Source organism: Anabrus simplex, chromosome 2 (assembly GCF_040414725.1).
Source record: "Anabrus simplex isolate iqAnaSimp1 chromosome 2, ASM4041472v1, whole genome shotgun sequence".
Classification (NCBI taxonomy): Eukaryota; Metazoa; Arthropoda; class Insecta; order Orthoptera; family Tettigoniidae; genus Anabrus; species Anabrus simplex.
In genome coordinates, this window is record NC_090266.1 from 122,385,534 (window position 1) to 122,393,711 (window position 8,178).

Below are 8,178 nucleotides of genomic sequence, written 5' to 3' on the forward strand. Positions count from 1 at the left end.
GTACAGAGTAGTAAAGCAACAAGTCGAGAATGTACAATTACGGTGTTACAGGATTTGGGCTCCGAGAGCCGGACACATAATTCTTGAGCAATGAGCCCAACTTTACTTGTATACAAGGTTCAACAAAGGGCAGAAAATCCCAATCATGCCTAGGAGCACTTGCTCCCAATTACACAGTAAAGCCTCCTCGAGGCACGCAGAACCAAAATTTTAAGAAAGAGCAACCCGCTCTTAAATTCAAGCCTATCAAAGGCCACACCAAACTCCACATTCAAGCTGTCCTCTAAGGACATATACACAGGGGTAAAAATACCCAACCCACTGAGGCCTATTCAGTGAAGAAACAAAAATATTACATGGCCTCCAAAATACCAACTTGAGAGGAGGCGTTCTTGCACTCCTACTACACTTTATTAAAACCTACTTGGCACTAGGCCTCTAATACAAGGGCTAATCCCATACTAAAGAGGTGACTTATAGAAGGAGACAATTTACATTACGTTAAGGAAGAAACAGTTGAGAAAATAAGTTCACCTCAATGCAATATGAGTGGGAGTTCGAGAGGGTTAAGCACTCTCTATCCCAATATGTAGTTTAAAAAGATAGAATAGATACCAAGTGTCTTTACATTTTAGGGGAAAGTTACATGGTAAAACGCTTCGGACCTGCCCCGAGAGTTAAACTGCTGAGCTAGCAAGAAAAGAAGTTATTAAACGGCCATTACCTGGTGGTTGAACTGCTGCCCGACGAAAGAGGCGCTTCCCGCCCCCTGCTACGTACTTTACACAAAGATAGATTTTACTGAAATGGCGCTGAGACCCGAAAATCCGCAGTTTATATACCCTCGTGGAAAGTTCGAGGCGTTTCAGGAATGAGAACACCCACCCACAATCATTTTATTGGCTAACCACGAAAACCCCTACACTAGATGAAGAAGAAACACATTATTGGTGGAAAATTAACTACAGAAATTCCTAATTGGTCAAATTCAAAACTGGCGGAAAGAAAGGGTTAATATTGCCAACTTAAACAATGACTGAAAGAAATTTAACAAAGAACAAACTTATGAACACAAAATTTCTCCAAAAACACAGTTCTTTCACTTCGCACTAGGGTGCACAATTGTAGTTCTTCAGTAGTGTCCTCTAGAAGAGAATGTTCACACTTCTTACTACAGGCAAAACAAAAATACATCGTAAACGACCCAGTTCAGAAACTTCAAAATTTACAAGTTTACAAGTTCTGAGAAACTTGAGAATTAACACTGTAGATAAGGTTCAGGCTTCCTCCAGTAGAGGAGTTTCAATTGGCGCAAAGTTTGAATTAGCGGCGTGGAGGTGTACCACCCGGTACAATTATTATTATTATTATTATTATTATTATTAATTATTATTATTATATGCATTCTGGACCCCACAGCAAGATGCAAGACCGCTACTTGGCGGTAAATTACATCTGCTGCCATTGTCATTGTTGACAATGTTACCAGCACCATTGTCGCGCGTAGGCAAGTGTGCGGGATTTCTGGCGATACGAATGACATACTTCCGTGCATTATTGACCTTGTTATAGAGGTGAATAATTTGACGGCCAATCTCATTCCTATCGTTTATTTCAAATGTGTTTAAATTTTTATTTATATGCCAGGAGAGTCTACTGTAATCTAAGATTGTTCTCCGAAGGAAAAGATGGCTGTTGAAATCGAACCCAGGAAAGATTAAAAATGATCGGTTTATGATCAGAATAAGTACATCGAAAATCTACAGCCTGTTTCCAGTTATTCAACAGGGTCAGGAATGGAATGAATAAAGCCCCATCTAGCGGCGACAATAGAAATTGTGCCGGCTGCCGAAACACTCCTCTGGGGCAATGAGCGATGAATATGAAAATCCACAGCCTGTTTCCAGTCATTTGACCGCGTCAGGGATGGAATGAATGAAGCCCCTATCTAGCGGCGAGGATAGGAAATGTGCCGGCTGCCGAAGCCTGTCGCACTCCTCTGGGGCAATGATAAATGACTGATAGATGAATGAAATGTGAATGGAGAGTGTTGCTGGAATGAAAGATGACAGGGAAAACCGGAGTACCCGGAGAAAAACCTGTCCCGCCTCCGCTTTGTCCAGCACAAATCTCACATGGAGTGACCGGGATTTGAACCACGGTATCCAGCGGTGAGAGGCCGGCGCGCTGCCGCCTGAGCCACGGAGAATGAGCGATGAATGACAAATGAAATTAAATTTGGACAGTGTTGCTGGAATGAATGATGACAGGGAAAACCGGAGTATCCGGAGAAAAACCTGTCCCGTCACCGATTTGCCCAGCACGAATATCACATGGAGTGATCGGTATTTGAACCACGGAACCCAGCTGTGAGAGGCCGGCGCGCTGCCGAGTGAGCAACGGAGGCTCCTTATAAGTACATTATGAACAGTAAAATCAATTAGTCTCACCTCCTTTTAGACACCACCGCCGTTAATTTTATTTACCCCCCCCCCCCACAAAGAACAATTAAATGAAGGCGTGATTCTTTATGTTTAAAGGAGAATCAGAACACCAATGTTCACGTCTATTACCTTCAGTTTTGAGATGTAAGTATCCCCATAAAAATAATTCACCTTTTTTCACTGCCTTTCACCCCCCACCCTCCGGCAGGTGAAATTTCCGGCAAAAAATACTTGTTTCTTTAATAGTAAATGATCTTCTAAATACCAGTTATCACGACTCTTAAGTTCTTCATTTTTTATTTGTGTGTCCCCATGAAAGGAATTCAACTCCTTTTCACTCCGGCCGCCCAAGATGGTTTCCCCTTCAGAACGCCTTTTTCTTTGTTGTTAAAGGAGAGCCAAATACCAATTTTCACGTCTGTAACAACTTTAGTTTTTATTAGATGTAAGTATTCTCATACAATTAAGTCAATTAATTTTTCAGTTATTTCACCCCCCCCCCCTTCATTGGATTTTCCGAAAATACGTGTTTCTTTACTTTTAAAGCAGATTCCAAATTTCAAATTTCACGTCTGTAACATCTTCATTTTTGAGATATCAGTAGCCTAATTAAAAGAAATCGACACCATTTTCAGTCACTTTTACACCCCCCTTCCACCCAAGTGGTATTTCTGAAAACTAAAAATACACGTTTCTTTGTTTTTAATAGAGATAAAAATACCATTTTCACTTCTGTAACATGTTAAGTTTTTTATATATACTGGAGAAATTCTCATTTTAAAATTACACCCCCCTTAATTTCCCCTTAAGGGGAGTTTCCAGAAACAAATCACCTCTGTTTCTTTACATTTACAGGAAATTACAAATACCCACTTTTTACGTCTGTAACATTTTACCTTTCTCAGATATTCTGTAGATATGGTCTTTCAAAAAATTCACTCCAGTTTGTCACTCCAGGTTAACCGCCATTAATTGGATTTTCCAAAAACAAAAAATACGTGTTTCTTTATTTTTAAAGGAGATCCCATATACAAATTTTCAGTTCTGTAATATCTTCAGTTTCTGAGATATATGTATCCTCATAAAGGGATTCAACCCTTTTACACCCCTCCTATTGGGATTTACAGCAAAAAATACGTGTTCCTTTATTTTTAAAGGAGATTCTAAATACCAATTTTTACATCTATAAACCTTCAAAGTTTTGAGATATACATACACTCATTTAAACATTCATCCCTTTTGACCCCCCCCCCCATTAATTGGATTTTCCAAAAACAAAAAATACGTGTTTCTTTATTTTTAAAGGAGATCCCAAACACCAATTTTCAGGTTCTGAAATATAAGTAGCCTCATTAAAGTCATTCAACCCATTTTCACCCTTTTCCCCCTTCCTATTGGAATTTCCCGAAAACAAAAAAAAGTGTTTCTTTATTTTTAAGGGAGATTCTAAATACCAATTTTTATATCTATAAACTTTAAAAGTTTTGAGATATAGACATACTCGTTTTAAAAATTCACCCTCTTTTCACCCCCCCATTAATTGGATTTTCCAAAAACAAAAAATACGTGCTTCTTTATTTTTTAAGAAGATTCTAAACACCAGTTTTCAGGTCTGTAATATCGTCAGTTTCTGAGATATAAGCATCCTCTATTTTTCACCCCTTTTCACCCCTCCTATTGGGATTTTCCAAAAACAAAAAATACATGTTCCTTTATTTTTAATGAAGATTCTAAATACCAAATTTTACATCTGTAAACTTTAAAAGTTATGAGATATAGATGCACTCATTTTCAAAATTCACCCCCCATTTCACCCCCATTAATTTGATTTTCCAAAAACAAAAAATACGTGTTTCCTTATTTTTAAACGAGATCAAAAGTACCAGTTTTCAGGTCTGTCGTACCTTCAGTTTTTGAGATATAAGTACCGGTATTCTGATTAAAGGCATTCAACCCCCTTTTCACCGTTTTTCACCCCTCCTATTGGGATTTTATGAAAACAAATAAATATGTGTTTCCTTACTTTTAAAGGAGATTCTAAATACCAATTTTTAGATCTGTAAACTTTCAATATTTTGAGATATAGATACATTAATTTTAAAATTTTAACCCCCTTTTCACCCCCTTAGCAAAGGAATATCCAAAAATCCTCTCTTAGCGAGCACCTACATGTTAATGTGAATATGCCCAAAATTTCATTTCTTTATGTCCAGTAGTTTTGGCTCGGCGATGATGAATCAGTCAGTCAGTCAGTCAGTCAGTCAGTCAGTCAGTCAGTCAGGACAAGTTATTTTATATATATAGATTATTGCTGCCATAGACCTCTCCTTTATATGGTTTCTAAGGCTGAAAGTTGAAGTGTTATTCCGAGGTAATTAAAGGATCTTACGATATCTATGTCTTTTTCGCCACACTGAATGCTGTCATTGTGTGAGATTCTTCCTCCCTTTCGGAAAACCATCTGCACCAACTTGCTAGTGTTGATTACTAGGCTGTTGTTTGTGGCATGGTCTTCAAGTTAACCATTACTTCTTGGAGCTCGTCTCTCTTATTTGAACCCATAGCTATGTCGCCTGCATACATATATAGTGCAAACGAAGTGTTGTGAGTGATGTTTATGATATCAGCAACGGCTATATTGAATAGCAGGTGGCTGAGTGGATCACTTTGCAGTACTCCATTTGTTTGCGTTATGGGGACCAAGATGTCTTGCCATCTTGAACTGTGACTATGTTGTGTGCCAGGACGTTTATTGTTATTGTCAGCAGATTATCTGATCCAATTATGTTTTCCAGTTTACCCAGGAGTATTTCTCTGTTTAGAAGATCAGAAGCTTTCTTAAAGTCAACAAAAACAACGTAAAATTTCCCTTTTGGCTGTCTCGTTGCATTCTGTATACTGTCGGTGAGGTCTGGATTGCAATGAGAGTTCCCCCATCTTTAATGAAGCCAAACTGCTGTTCGGGTATCGATCTTGCCGTTTCTAAAACGAGTCTATTCTCTTTGATTCTCATATACCATGTTGTTTTATGTTGGTCGTCGGCGTATGGCTATAAATTGGTTATAAAATACGAATGTGAGTTAGTGGAATGAATTGGAGTTATAGCGGGAATATTTGCCATGGTCCTGTGTTTGAATTGATGATTTGTGACTCATAGTTTCAACGACCTGTATTCATTGTTTTGCTAAGGGAATATGACGATGACTGGGGCAAATAAAAGGAAATCAGAGGATGACAATTCCAGACAGAAATTGAAACAGATTAGGCTGACTACAAATGGTGATTATGATGACGATCGTTCACATGATGATATGGATCTGGATTTGGACGATGATGATGACAGTGAAGAGCTTAAACGGTTTCTGCCCAGTCTTTATATTCGCCCAAGCCATGGAAAGCACTCTGGATTCATCGAAAAACTCCGTCTGAAATTGTTTTGTGTCACTCGTCCTTGGAGATAACATTGAATCAAAATATAAATTTCATTGTTGGACGGAATGGTAGTGGCAAGAGTGTCATACTAAGTGCAATTGTTGTCGGTCTTGGTGATAAAGCACTTGCAACTAGCAGAGCAGCTGCGCTGAAGGATTTAATAATGAAGACAGCTTCTGCCACAACAGAGATAACCTTGTCAAACTGTGTGTTTGCTCCATTCAGAAGAGAGAGGTATGGAGATGAGATTATTGTATCAAGGACTATAAATTCTTCTGGACAGACAACATATAAAATTAAATGTGCGTCTGGTGAAGTGCTGACGAGTAGAAAGGATGTGGATATGGCGATAAGTGGACTACATATCCAAGTAGACAATCCAGTATCTATTCTCAACCAGAAAACTGCTCAAACATGTTTAATGGATACAAATCCTTATATAAAGTATTTCATTTTTATGAAATCTACTCGCATGGATAAAGTCATGGAGTCGTTTAAGGAAATAAAGGAAGTGGAACGCAATTCCTATGCTGTGTATGAATCAAGAAAGGAGGTGTTGGAGAATAATAAAAAGGAACTTGGTGAGTTGGCAGATAGACTGAGTGTTCTTAAATCCTTGCAGCCGATAAGAAATAGCATTGTGAATCTAGAGAACGAGCTGTATTGAGCAACTGCAGAATGCGTACGGGAGTAATTGGAATATATTCAGAAATAGCTGGACAATAAGACTGCCCTCATATCACAGAAGAAAGAAAACATCAGAAAGAGTTTACAACAGGAAGCTGAACTGTATGACAAGCTATGGGATGTCGGTACAGAAGTAAAAGAGTTGCAGTAAGCATTGAAGAAGATGGCTGCTGTCTTTGAAGATGTAATGAGAAGTTACTGAGCAGATGAATTTGAGTACTCGAGTATATTAGCTGCATAGGAGGAGTGGAAAAGGAGAGTTCATCAGAAGAACAGTGATATTAATACCTTGCAAGCCGAGCTTGAAAAGGGCCAGAGATCTGGTCCAGAAAGGGAGATGGAGGGAAAATTACAGATACCGAAAGTTCGTAAAATTGATAATGAGATTAGGAAAATTAGTTCCATGCAGAGCACTACTACTACTACGTACAGTAACAATCTTAAATCAACAATAGGCCACTATGAAAAAGAACTTCGTTCCTACAGGTCACAGTTGTTGGAAATCAAGAGGAGTATGGATTATCGAGTGAGACGGATTAGGCAACTACAGAGTGAATCTCATAGTCTATCCGTATTTGGTTCATGGATGCCGCGTCTCAATGAAGTGATTGACGATGCTGATCGACAGAGAAAGTTTTACCGTTAACCTGTTGGACCTATAGGTGCACATCTCAAAGTGATGGACAGCAGATGGAGTGCCACATTGGAATCGTTCATCTCACGACCCTTGCTTATTTCATTCTGTTGTCATGATCGCCACGATGCTGAAGTTCTTAAGTGACTTATATCTTCAATTCCTAATGAAAATCAGCATCCTGGAACTATTACCAGCAAATTTCTTCACAGGGTCCATGATGTGATTCAAAATCTTGTAAGACATCCAGATTATCCAAGTTTGTATGATATATTGTATATATCTCATCCAGCTGTTGCCAACATCCCGATGGACAAACTGGAAATAGAGAGTATTCTCTTTATCCCTTCCAACCAAGAAGCCTGTAACATCATGAGTGATCACAGAAATGTTCCTAGAAAATGCGAGCGTGCTATTACCTTACAAGGTGACATGTAGTACCCTGACCCAGATTACAGGACATATGCTGATGAAGGAAAGAAGAAAACACAGTACTTGCACGTTAGTACCGAACAGGTGACAAGGGACCTGATGGAAGACAGTGATAATCTTATAGCTCAAGCCACAAACTTAGAGCAAGAAGTATCCCAGATCCAGGGGAAAATTGTAGATGAGAAGAGATCTTTAAAAGAAACAGAGGAAAGGATACATGTACTTTGGAATGAAAAGTGTGATCTTATGAATGAGAAGAACAAGATTCTTGATACCTTACCACCAGAACCAACTGACAGAGAAACCTGTTGAATGCCATGTGTACGTTTGTCCATTAGAGGTCAGCAATAATCAGACTGCTACATCCCCGGTGGAAGTGGAGACGGAGTGACGCATCTCACCGGCGTCAGTGAGTTATGAGACTTGAAGTAGCGTGGGTAACGGTGTTGAGTTTGGGGTGCTACATCATGGACCACCGCATCATTATGTATATTTTGTACAGTTTAATTCGTTTAGTGAATAAATTAGTTATGTAATGTACATATATTG

General features: G+C 38.9%; 2 pseudogenes; both read left to right on the forward strand.

The window, feature by feature from the left end:
* The first annotated feature begins 5,638 nt into the window (after window positions 1-5,638).
* On the forward strand, window positions 5,639-6,543 carry LOC136863461 (structural maintenance of chromosomes protein 6-like; annotated as a pseudogene).
* A 357-nt stretch (window positions 6,544-6,900) lies between these two features.
* Window positions 6,901-7,941, forward strand: LOC136863462 (structural maintenance of chromosomes protein 6-like; annotated as a pseudogene).
* The last annotated feature ends 237 nt before the right edge of the window (window positions 7,942-8,178 follow it).